The following is a 12,746-nucleotide window of genomic DNA, read 5'->3' on the forward strand; positions in this document are numbered from 1 at the left end:
GGTGCTGATATGGACTTATATTGCCACTTGCGATGCTTTTGATTGTATGAGTGATGAACGCTTATGTGGATTATGTATGATGTGATATTTTTAACATTGGATTCCTTCTCTGCCTTTTTTCTCTATCTTTGTAGATGAAGTGGTGTGTGGTGTACAGACGTAGATGTTCAGGAGTCTATGATTCATGGTCTGAATGCAATGAACAAGTGCTTCGCTACAAAGGCAGCTCCCACGCGTCGTTCAATAGCAAAGAGAAGGCAGAGTATCATTACAGTCAGTATGTGCTTAAGCAGAAGAGAAAATCTGGATTAGTGGGTTCAGTGGGTGTGCTAGCCAGAGACAGCTTATCGGGTTCAGTGGATGGAAGAACTTGATAATTCTTCTTCAGTTTGTGATAATTATGGTGTTCCTTTTATCATGTGGTCGCATGTAGATATGTATTGTCCACTTTGTTGTTTAGTAAGTAGGCACTTGTACTAAAGAGCTACATTGTGATTTCAAATGAAGTTCCTGTGAACTATTTTATATAATGGTTATGGGAGTTTGTTGTTAGACATTGAGACTGGAACTGCATGTTTGTGTATTGTATATGTTTTTTGCGGCAGGGATCCGAGGGGAAAGCAGTAGAAAGTGGTCTGAGAATGGATCTTTATTGAGAGTGGCTCTCGGCAAAATGGCATGCGTTGGCAGTTGGCTGTGGTAGTTTTGCCAAGCGTCACTCTCGGTAAAGAGCTGATGGAACCAGCCAATGTGAAGTGACTTTATATTGTCAAATGGTACTGTTTGGCTCTCGGCAAACTCTTTACCGAGTGCCCGTGTCCTAACTCTCGGCAAATTACTGTTTGCCTGAGATGTGTACGCCGGGTGGCCCTTTGCCGAGTGCAACTCTCGGCAAAGGCATTGCCGGTGGTTATTGGCGCTTTGCCAAGTGTCCGTGGCGCTTGGCGTATAGGGCGATCCCAGCAGTGTAGTGGTCAGGAGCCATCGGAGAGATGGAGTATCACCTCCATACTCGTTCAGCCGTTGAGGGATTTGGGCGGCCGCCGCCGACAGGGGAATTTCAGATCGTGCGTGCGCCGGTCCATTGGGGTATTGGGTTTGGGTTTGAACGAGTTAGAACGAGGGAGTTGACTCTCGGGCAGGGACCGTTTTGCAAATTGTGCGTCCAGACCTCTCCACCCGAATCTGGACCATGAATCTGCCATCCGATGGTCCAGATCACTTTTTTAATATCTCTACTCCTAATGGAGCAGTTGGTAATCTCGCTTCCAGATTTTTTTCGTCCTACCTCCCGTGGTTTTTTTTTTAGTACCTCCTCCCACCTCAGACTTAGCCACCACGAACCAAAAAAAACCTCGTGCTGAGGCCCCAACCCGCACCCATGCACCTACAAGCGAAAAAAGACCTACAACGATTAACCAACGAAAAAAGACAAGATTAACCAGCGAAAAAAAACCTAAACCTATCGCCCGCACAACTCTGCCCGACTCACTGCCCTCGTTCGCGGCCGCACTCCATCCCTTCGCTGCCGCGGCTCCAGCCCTTCGCTGCCGCCCTCGCACATCAAAGCCGCGGCCCTCCATCGGACCACCTACATCCCAGCCGCCGGCCACCTCTTTCCACCGCGCCCACGTCTTTCCACCGCGCGTCGGCAGCATCCGTGGCGCGGCGTCCTCCTTCCCCTCCCTCCACCACACGCTGCCTGCTGGATCTTGCCGTTGAGCGCGTCGGCCGCCCATCATCTCTGAGGGCGGATCTGGCCGTGGGCGAGGAGGCCGAGCCACCTGCTCCAGTCACGGCCATCCCGACTCCGATCTGGCGTTCCTGGTATGTTCGCCTCCTCGTCCACCCCCTGCCCCGTCCAGTTCATTTTGGTTCGTCCTTCATCCCGTCCACGCCGATTTTTTTACCTTATGTTGCCCCACCACCTCCTGTTCTGGATTCCTGTGGCGGCGGGATTGAGACGATGGAACTCGGCCACGGGAGAGGATGGTGTCCGTCGTGAGGGAAGATGAGTATGTAATCGTCAGCCCGCTACCATACGCCGACGCCATCGTCCTCAGCCAGCGAGCCGAGGATTGACATGCCATTAGGCAGGTACGACCCTCCAACCCTCTGGATTACAGCAAAAGAAAATTAGTATTGTCAACTGTGACGGAGACGCCGGACTCAACGCGGGCGTGTTTGCAGATCCTGGCTCCATAGTGCCGTCGTGCCGCTACTCCGGCCGCAGGCGGCCAGTGAGACGACGTCCTACTCCTCCGCGTCCAGGTCGGCAAAGTTGCCGGCGTCGGGCCGCCGCTCCGGTGAGCTCTCGGTGGAGAGCAACCCACCATGGCTGTCGGGGCACCGGCGTGCGGATCTGTGATATTCCCTGGCGGCCAAAAGAAGACGGGCTATGCAGTGACGCGACTGAAGACAGTGGCCACAAGTTTCAGTGCACACTGCAAGAGCTGTTCGATGACAATGACATGATCGTGATATATCTGCCGACGCCAGCGTAAGTCTCTTGTTTGCGGTCGGTAGTTTCACGTGATGGCCGAGTGTGATGGAAAACTGTGAATCTTGCACAGCATCCAGCTGATGATCCAGGAACTACGTGCATGCATGTGATGGACAAACATGTGTTATCGATTGGGAAACCAACCGTTCGTGAGTCGATTCCTCCATTTAAGCGTGAATTAATAATTAACATAGGCAGTGGATGATGAAATCAGTGTACTTTTCTTTACGGCTGAAAATAAGTGTACTTTTATGCAAACGATTATGAGACAGGGATGATGCTTCTGTGGTGCTTTTGAATTTGCTAATTGTTCTGTTCATACCCAGGTACACCATGGGATGTCTTCGTGATAATTGTTCTCCACATGCTTTTTTCAACGAAGCACTTCTCAATGTGTCTCCGAAGGCTTGCTTCTTTGATTAATGGTCTGGATGGATGACTGGGTGCAACCAAAACATTGTCATGTGTACATAGCAGGTACTCTGTCCGAAATTTTAGAGCAATTGAATTTTGGGTACTTCTATCGTAAATTTCCAATTGTATATATTTTGTTACATATTAATGATATGTTATTAATTAAATATAGTATTATTATTTTCAAAAGTTTAACTTGTGCATTTTTTTATCATGTTCTTAGAAAAAAAATAATATCTATAGTACCAAATTTGTATCATTGGATCCATCGTGAAAAGTATTTACATATTTTATTTAAAAATTATTGCACATGTAGACATTTTATTCTACAACCTTTGACTTTTATGAAAATTGATGTACCTTATATTCTGGAATAGAGGAATTATTACACATGATGCATTTTAATTATGTATGCAGTCTTTGGTTTTCACAACAGTTGCCCAGATAAACTCCTCTTCCCCTCACACGTAGTAACTTTGTAAATCATTGTTTTCTTTATTGCATCTTCTAACTAATGCATCTCTGGTTCTCTTTATGTTAACAAGACGAGATAGTTACATGTTTCCAAGTCAAAATATGTGTGGGGGTACAGGTGGAAGTGGGGTGCCAGTCGGATGCGCCATTGACAGAGGTGGCAATTTAGGATCAGGGAGGTGAAGATTGTGGGTAGAGGATCCTAACGGCAAGAAGGAAGAGGTGGCAACAGTCGGATGCATTTGTGCCCGCCGCCGCTATCTTCCTCCTCTCCCGATTCCTCCAAAGCAGCCGCCGGCCTCCAACCCCACAGCCCACCTCGTCTCCCCCAACCCCGGCCTCCGCCCTCTACTCCTCTGCCGGCGCCCCCTTCCCTCCCCTCCCATTCTCTCCCCCTACGAGCTCCGGCCGCAGCAAGATCCGCCACGGTCGCACCGTTGCTTCCGCATCTGTGCCATCCTCCCGCATCCCCACCATCTCCCGTCCTCACGTCCAATCCGGATGCCACACCCCTCGCCACTACGTGAATCCCCTCTCGCTACTGCGTGAATCCCCTCCGCCAGATCTCGTGGTCCTCGCCATCACGCCGGGGGTTTGGGTCGCCATGAGGAGACGCGGGAGAAGTTTTGTAGGAGCATCGTCACCAAAGGCACCTGCAATGTCTCAGGGAGAACAAGAACGTCGCCGACAGTTTTGATCGATTGTACGATTCCTATATCAGCACCTAGCCCACCCATCTAATCTGCACCTACATGTGAGTTCTTTTCGTTTGTATGTGCTTATGTTGGGGAATTTCTGATTTGATACTAATGTAATACCAACCTCTCTCTTGTTCTAACTTGGTGATTGGTCCCATAATTACCAGGCAAGCCGTGTATTCGCTTTAACAAGGAGGGTGCTCTGTTGGCTGTCTCTACTGTTGATAATGGTATCAAAGTTTTAGCAAATGCCGATGGTCTTCGTTTATTGCGCACACTGGAAGTCGGATCCGGCCCAGAGGAGGTTTTGTTATGTTTTATTTATTGTTAATTCTCCAAACAAGATCTGTAAAATCTCTCACTTGAATGTTTGTAAGCAGGAGTTAATCAACCTTTCGCCGGTTAGTATTCAGTTTTTTGACACACCTTTTCAAGGGAGCAGAAGGTACCTCATTCACTATTTTTTGAACATGTTACAGGTTTTTCAAGTGCTCACAGAAAAGTTTGTTGTTACTTCAAAAGGTTTTGTGTTGATCTGTTGCTTAGTCCAAAAAATGAAATGTAGTCCCGTGGTTCTAGATGGTTAAAAATAAGAAGGTACATTGAGTCTTGATTTTTTCGCATCATTATATTGAGCCTTTTTTAGGATAACCTTTTTACTATTGGAAATCATGGACTAAGTTTTGTGTGTACCGGAAATAGAGAACCTTGTTAACTATATTGTGGTGCAGAGTTGAATATTGTGTGGAGGTTAGTGTTGAAGAATATAAGTTCATTCGTGAGTGCCTTGATTTTGAACACTCTGATTTGCTGTGCAGCCACACACTGAAGGTTTTACTAATGCTACATTGTACTTACGTTAAGCATGATAGTTTATGATAGTTGTGTGCAGTTATAATTTTTCTAGGTTGATGCACACCTCTTTACGTTGAGCTACCTGTAACTTGCAAGCAAACACACTGCACTAGATGTTTGCTTGCTCCTTCTACTCCTAATTGCTGCACCGTTAAAGGTCACTGCATCTGATATTGATCAATTAACATCATGCATGTACTTTCACACGACTGTGATGGCAAGAAGGCGTCACATGTCTTAGTATGTTTATTGCTCCATGGTGTTGGGATTATCTAATTTTGCTGCACTTACAAAATTTATGATTATGTTGATCTTAGGTTACTCAGGTTTAAAGTTTCAAAGTTAGACTGTAGGAGCATACATGTGGATTCAATCTCTTTTTCTTAAAAGCAACTCCAACGCAATGACCCAAATCGTGTTCGTATGGGTCAGCCGAGCGGATGGATCGTGTCCGCAGTGACCCAACAGAGCTCGTGGCAGCTGGGCATGGTGAGGCGAGGCTGGGATGGGCGCGTGAGCTGTGAGGCGCGAGGAGGCAAGGCGGCTGGGCACGGCGAGGCGAGGCCGGGCCGGACGCGCGAGCACCTAGCAGTCGTGGCCGCCGCTTGTGTCGACCAGGAGCACACGCCCGCAGAGAGATGTCGTGGCCTGGCGCTGCCCGCCGCGGAGCTCACGAGGGACTCCTCTGTCATGGGCGGGCGCTGCCTATCACGGCACTCGCGAGGTCCAGCTTGGGAACCATGGAGTCCAGAGTGTGGCGGCAGAGCATGGCGGCGGCGGTGACTATAGCTGCTGCTGCTCATAAGTCCGCTGCGGTGACTGTGACTGCTGTTGTTCCTGCTTGCGCGGTAGCAGTGACTGCAGATGCTGCTCATGCGTCTGTTGTTCCTGCGTGCGCGGGGGTGTGGAGGTGATGGCGTTGCGACGGCGGTGACTGCATTGGGCAAACTTTTTCGTCTGCACGCACATGAACGGACGAAATGGGTCGGTGCGTTGCAGTTGCTCTATCTTCCTGAAATTTTCATTCATTTGCTTTTAGGATGTAGGATGGAGCATAGTTTGTGCTGTTGAAGATGCTTTCTACTCCCTTCGTTCCTAAATATAAGCCTTTAGTTTGTGATGTTGAAGATGTTTTGTACTCCTTGTCTCCTTCCATTCCTAAATATATGCCTTTTTAGAGATTCCAATATACTCTAAAATTTGTCTATATACATCTGTATGTAGTCCGTATTGAAATATCTAAAAAGGCTTATATTTAGAAATGGAGGGAATAACAAACAAAAAAAGAAAGTAACATAAATTTATTGATCATATTTTTTTCTCCTAGGTGGGATTGGTAGCACAGCTGTTCTGTTGGACTATGCAGTTCATTGGCCATGGAGTTTTTGAGGCAAGTCTCTATGATGCTATGTTTGTTGTGTTACTTGTGTAACAGTGTAAGATGAGAATGATGCACCCTGTTTGCTATCTCTGTGTTACTTCAGATAAACTAAACTGCAGACTAATATCGCCCTGAGATGTGAGCATGAAATCCCGATACTATGTTTTTGTGTAACAACATTATTAAGATGAGATCCGTTTTGTGTGTTGTTGCATTTGTGTTGGTGAAGATAGAGTGAACTGTAGAGTAATACTATATTTTATGATAAAGATGCTTACTTGTAACATGGCACTACCTATAAGCTTTGGCGTATGCAAGCAGTGCATGTCCCAGTGCATCAATTTTGTGAGATACTTTCAACTGGACCAATAGCAGGATTTCCATAAGGGATATGATGGAAAAGATGTCATGGGTCAAAAAGTAGATCAAGTTTGTGTGTTCAAGGTTGCCAATGACAGCAGCAATCCATGGTTATGCCAAATGAAAGTGCAACTCAATTAGCAATGATTTCATATCTAATATTTCTTTATTCCATTATCCGTGAAGTAACTAAACCTGTAAAATCAATATTTGCTGCTAAAGTTTCTTGTATTGTATTTTAACACGTTTGAGCATTGAAAATGAAAAACAAGTGTTTGGGTCTGTGGTGGAAATCCCTCTTACGTGATATCTAAAAAAGGTTTAATCAAAAATTGCATTTTTGAATAATAGAACTACCAAAATGTGGACTTGCTAATTTGTTTTTGAGGAACCTAGCACACAACAACGATCACTTGGCCCATGTCAAACAATCACCCCAGCCCACTAACCTGTCATCCACGTGATTTCTTATGGGCCAGTGCGTGGGGCCATGCACTGTGCAAGTAACTAAATACCGATCAATACGAGACCTATAACATTGAATACCAGAGGGAAAAACGGACAGGGGCAAAATCACAAGGGTATGGGTGGCTAAGTTACAAGGCTCGCTGTCGCCCGAGCTTCGAAAGGAATTTTTGGGATGCTTCCCTTATGGTTTGCTCCGCCATTGATGTGTGCTTTGCGGATCGGCATGAACACAAATGGCACGAATCAAGACGGACAGGTGGTTGGTGGGGGACTACTCCTTGGCGGTTCATGGGAAAGTACCGTGTGAAGGAGAGAGGGCGCTATGATGAAGGTGAGGTGGGCATCATCCGACTTTAAAGGAGGGGGCTCCAGCGAGAAATATCCCGACGAAAAACCGAGCGGGAAGGGGAGGATCTGGCAGGAGATAGCATGACTGATAGTCCGGACAACCACACCCTCCCTTTTCCCATATGAGCTTGATTTTGGGGAGCCCGGACTGTCTAGATGGTTGGATTTTGGGAAGCCCGCTGGGCGTCCATGATGTCCGAACACACCTAGACGTATAACGAAGACACAAGCTTCAACTTTGAAGACGACATTAATCATTTAATCTGCATTGAGTGAGTTGAGCGAAGACACAACAATGGGAAGTTTCTTTTTGCGAGGAACAACAATGGAAACTTTATCTATTAATTTATCTACGCACAGAGTACTGCTCGATATTAACAATTGGAACTTTTTATTCGACTGTTTATTTCCACAGAGTACACCTCGAGATTACCTTTTTGAGAATCTACGGCATAAGATTATTTATTTGTGACCACACTTACACATGCATAGATCAAGAACCCAAACTCTTAGTACGTACATAACAGGTTAATGTTACCAGTCGTTTTTACTGTGACGCGAGCCCTGCCAAGAACCCGGCCTTGAATGACCCCTGGTTGTAGCAGTCGAGGTTGCTACGGTAGCCGACGCCAAGGGTGTCACAGTAGCTCTTGTAGAATCCGATCGGGTCAAGCACCTCGGGGTTTTGCCCCTTTCCGCACTCGATCCCACCGTTGATGATGTTGGTGATGACACCGTAGCCAGGCGACCCGTGATCACAGCGTGCGACGCCGGCTTGTTCGCTTGTGTCGTAATCCAGAACCACAACGCGGTCTTAAACGACACCGTCGGGTTTGTCGCCAGCAGGTCCGGGTTGTTCAGCAGGTCCACCCCGATAGCGCACCATGTGTGGCCGTAGTTTTAGTTCCAGGTGAGCTGGATCGGCCCGCGGCTGTAGTAATTCTTGCCTGACGCGCACGGCCATACCGGCTTTGACTCGCAGTAGCTTCCCTCGGAGCCCCAGGTGTACGGTCCGTCGGGCGCCGCGGGCCACCCACCGGTTGTCTCGTGGGAGGTCTGCCCGAGGAAGGTAGCCACCTCCCGCTTCCGCATCTCCGTGCTCCCCGTGGTGCCGAATGACGGGAACGCGGCGGCGGCGGCGAGGAAGGCGCCGTACGTGTAGAACCTGTGGGCCTCTTGGCAGTCGTTGCGGTGGAGGAGGAGCCGCTCGAAGAGATCCCTGGATAGGATGGACGACACGCCGTGATCGCCTGGGGGAGTGGGGCTACCGCCGCAGCTGTTGCACTGGCTCTGGCAGACCGCACCGCAGTAGGCGTCGCCGCTGCCGCAGTACCCAAATTTGCTGCAGCGGAGAAAGTTTGCGCACGTCGCGCCACCAGCCGCACTGCTGGGCGTTCATGCCAGGATGACCACCACCCTCGGGGCTCTCCAGTACCGTGGGCATGTATGGCTTCATGATCGATCTTGGTGGTGCCAAGTGCCGCCATTATACACCTTTTGTGGAGAAAAGTCGTGGTGTGCCTTAAAACCTGATGAATGTTGTGTGTGGAAAATCGGTGGAGAATGGTCCCGGCGGAAGGTGCGTGCAACGCCATTGTAGTCACTCGTTTGAATTCTGTTGCGTGGGACGTCACAGATTTCGCTGATCTTCTTCATTACTACCATGTTACCACGTCTTCTCTCTTAAACAGGCGAAATGGACGGATCAAACCACGTTTGACAGGTAAATTAGTGAATACACCATCAAGACGTTGTGGGATATGCTTGCAAAGAAACGGATAATATGAGATTAACTTGTTGCAACAAAAATATACTCTCTTATTATGGGACGGAGGGGATAGTATAATATGTTAGAGTAAACCACGTTAGGTGTGCTCGTGGGTGCATGCGTGCCTAGTGCAAGTCCATGACCAGGTCGTGTGAGCTAGCTAGACGCCGGTGCATGCATACGTTAGTTGCGGTGCAGTTGATGGTCGTTTGTGTTCCGTGTGCGTGCGTGCAGGACAGTGGCCGCATGGAGTTTGTTAGTGGGTGAGTTAGTTGGTTAGTGGATCAAGTCGTGTGGTGCATGGCATGAGAACCGGGCAGGTTGTTGCCTTGGCTACGTGTGAGTCTTTCTGTACGGGTATTTAAGGTGACCAGATGAATGAGAAAGAGTGGCTAAGAGGGCTGGGAAAAAATGTAGTGCTTGTGTGACCAAGGAGGAGAGCTCTTGGCAAAGCTGGTGCTGGTGTCTTCCTTGGCGTGTGCGTGTGTATGTGTTGAGTTTTCTCATCATGTGTGTGTTCTTGAGAGAAACTATAAGCGAGAGTTGTGTGACGAAGAAGAAGAAGCGGCGTTGCGAGGAGGCGGCGTTGCGAGGAGGCGGCGCTAACATAATATTGTGCAACTCTGTGTTGTGTAGAAGCGGGACTGTTCGTGCATAAGTTAAACCCTAGCAACTCTCACAAATAAAACAGCACTGCAAAATCTTGTTGTTTTAGACTAAAAATATCTGAGATGTCTTGCTAGATATCTAATGCGATGGGAGGGATCGATGAATGATTCTCGTGGCAGGCAACGCAGCGGGGTAGGGTAGGGTAGGAGGATTAACCAAGTCCTTCATGGGCCACTAATAATCAACCACTAACTACAAGAGCAGAGGCTGTATGTGGGTGTATGTTGTGGGGCTACTCTACATTGCCACGTATGTCAACCATTGTAAAAAAATAGCATGCTATAGCGTCGCAAATAGCACACTATAGCATGTAGAGAATTACCTCGCTATATAAATGAGTGTACAATGTCTCACTAATAGCGTATTTTAAAGGGCGATGCTATTATGTATAGCACGCTATTTTTTTCCTTGATGTCAACATGATACCTTATTTGTTCACCAAGTCTCTTACAGCTGTCTAGTTGCATTTTGTTAGTCTGAAAAAAAATACTAAGAATGAAATTAAAAAAATCATTATGGGCTCATATGCAAATGGTGCACCTACCTGATGGACTCTCTTTTCTTTTCTACCAAACATTTTTTGGATGTGATAAAAGGGTACTTTACTTGGATGGTTAGGGATTTTGAGATGGGGGGACCTGACATTCACAGAATTAGTTTTGATATCCTTACTTTAATCTCTAAAGAACCTGGTGCTGATGAGACGAGGAAATTTAGACCAATCAGTCAAGTAACCGTGCTATCAAGATTTTACTAAAGCTATGACCACCAGGGAATCTCTTTTATGTCACAGACTAATTTCTCATAATCAAACTACCTTCATTAAAGGAAGATTTATTTTGGAATGTGTTGTTATGGCTCATGAAGTGATTCATGAGGTCGATAGAATAGGGACTAGTGGGCTTATTCTTAATATTGATAATGAAAAATCCTATGACAAAGTGAGCTGAAATTTCCTTGTAGAAATGCTTACCTATAGAGGATTTGAAAAAAAATGAATTGGTTGGATTTGTAGCCCTCTTTCTAAAAGTTCTTTCTCTGTTAGACTTAATGATACTAATGGATCGCACTTTGTTGGTGGCAAATGCCTCAAACATGGGGACCCTCTTTGCACCTGTTCATTAACCTTGTCGCTGATGTTTTTTTTACTAAAATGTTATTAAAAGTTATATGAAGAAACTCGATTTCTGGTCTCCTCCCACATGTGATTCCTGCGTGCAGATGACACCATAAAATTCCTAGGAAAATATGTGGATCCAGCTAGGAACCTGAAAATGATTTTGTCATGTTTTGAAAAGCTATCTGGTCTTAAAATAATTTTGCATCAAACAGACATGCATACCATCCATGTGGATGAGGAACTTCTGACTATATTGCACAACTTTTCTATTGTAAGATGGGCTCTTTCTCTTTTAAGTATTTAGGGGTTCCCCTACATTATAGAACAATGAGGAGAGATGATTTGCAACCCATCAGTGACAGAATTATTTAGAACATTTCTGGTTGTCTTGGAAGGAATTTATCATAAAGGGGCAAATTGATTCTAGTTACCAGTTTCATTGCTAACACTAATTCCTACATATTTGATGTCCATGATGACGTTTCCTAAGTGTGCCATTGACGACATCATCTCCCACATGTCCCATTTCCTTTCGGAGGATGTGGGTAATGAACATGAATATTATTTGGCTAAGTGGGGGCTTATTTCTATGAGATTAGAGTTTCGTGGGATGGGGGTTCCCAAGCTTTGAGATTTTAATATGGTAATGTTGGTAGCTTGGAGCAAAAGGTTTTATGATGGTAGAAATAGTGACTGGAAAAATATCACGTGCTATAAATATGGCACTAACAAACCTAACATCCTTTGCGGTAAACCAGGTGTGGGTTCTCCCTTTTGGAAGAATATTTGTTGGGCTTTTGATGCCGCCTTTTTTTTATAAATGGAATTAGGAAATGGGGTGAATATTGCTTTTCGGCATGATCATTGGGCTGGGGATGTATCTCTTAAGGCAATGTTCTGGGAGCCATTTGGCACCTGCCAGCAAAAGGATGGCACTGTTGCGCAGGTGTAGGATGGCAAAAACCTGAAACTTTCATTTAGAAGACGTGTTGATGAAGCTTTGTATAAGAAATGGCTGGAACTATTGTCTTTGGTTCAGAATACAACACTTTCTTCTGGTAAAGGTAAACCCACTTGGGTGCTTGAAAAATCAGGTGTCAACGCTGTTCGATCTTTCTACAAACTAATTAACTTTGGAGGGATTCATGATGCGTTTAAAGATTGTATTTGAAAGATTAAATTTCCCCCTAACATACATATTTGCTTGTGCCTTATCATTCATAACAAGAGCTTGACTAGAGATAATCTAGCTAAGTGTCAGGTAGTTCCTTGCACTTCCTGTGTTTTATGTCCGCAGGCTGAAACTATCAAGCATCCTTTCTTTGACTACATTGTTGCTAAACAGATTTGGGGCATTGTGGCTGATATATTACAAATATATAGGATGAGTTGGTTCCATCCCGCGATGAGGAAGTAGTTGTTTCAGGCTCTTCAGCTGGAAATTTTCATATTTTGGAACTTCTTATAAAAGGCTGAATAATACCTTGCACATAATACATTAGATCACTATAGGAATATCTTTCAGTGCTATGCGCTGCAAATTTTATGCATACATACTTCTACTTCGTTTTTCTTCCCGGAACTTCATTTGTAGAATTTGTCGCTGAAAGAATTGAACTGATGATTCATGGGATATGTTTTAGCATGTTCCTTAAATCTCCCATTGAATAGTTGTATCCTATGCACTA

The 12,746-nt window shown here is 45.8% G+C and overlaps 1 pseudogene; it reads right to left on the minus strand.

Annotated features, from left to right (window-relative positions):
• Positions 1 to 7,976: 7,976 nt before the first annotated feature.
• Positions 7,977 to 9,184, minus strand: LOC147988069 (26 kDa endochitinase 1-like; annotated as a pseudogene).
• Between the last annotated feature and the right edge of the window lie 3,562 nt (positions 9,185 to 12,746).

Source organism: Triticum urartu, chromosome 2A (genome assembly GCF_056163025.1).
Source record: "Triticum urartu cultivar PI428250 chromosome 2A, HENAU_Tu73, whole genome shotgun sequence".
NCBI classification, from domain to species: Eukaryota; Viridiplantae; Streptophyta; class Magnoliopsida; order Poales; family Poaceae; genus Triticum; species Triticum urartu.